Here is a 684-nt window from a genome sequence, read left to right on the forward strand (position 1 = left end):
GGCCTGGTGCTCGTCAGTGGGGTCATGGTCCAGAGGTAAGTAGGAGGTGGTGTCCGAGAGTTGGCGCGTGGCCTCAGCTTTGTAGAGATCGGCGCGCCAGACTACCAAGGCACCTCCCTTGTTGGCGGGTTTGATAACCCAATCTGGGTTGGTGCGGAGTGAGTCGATGGCAGTACGTTCAGGGGGGGAGAGATTGGAGTGAGACAGGGGAGTAGAGAAGTTGAAGTGGTTGATGTCGCGACGGCAGTTTTGGATGAAGAGTTCTAAAGCCGGAGGGCCTCGAGGGGGGTTCCACGAGGAGGGGGTGTGTTGGAGACGTGAAAAGGGGTCATCAATGGGGGGACGAGGACTCCTTCCCGTGGAAGAACGCTGTGAGACGGAGGCGACGGTAGAAGAGACCCAAGTCGTGGTGGGCGCGGAATTAATTGAGGTGGGGATGGAGGGGGACAAAGGTAAGACCTCTGCTGAGGACAGACCGTTTGGTGTTGGAGAGGGGGTGGTCGGGGGGGGGGATAGTGAACGCCCGGCAGGGATGGGGGTGGGGGTCAGTGGAAGGCAGGTGGGTGGACTGGGGACGAGGCGATGTGTGGTCAGGGGGTGGGGGGGCGGGGGTGAGAGGTTTGTAGTGTGGGTGGGGTCACATACTTAAAGGGGGATGGGGTAGACTCAGTGGAACTGCCACTG

The sequence above is a fragment of the Leucoraja erinacea genome, unplaced genomic scaffold, assembly GCF_028641065.1.
Source record: "Leucoraja erinacea ecotype New England unplaced genomic scaffold, Leri_hhj_1 Leri_435S, whole genome shotgun sequence".
NCBI lineage: Eukaryota > Metazoa > Chordata > Chondrichthyes > Rajiformes > Rajidae > Leucoraja > Leucoraja erinaceus.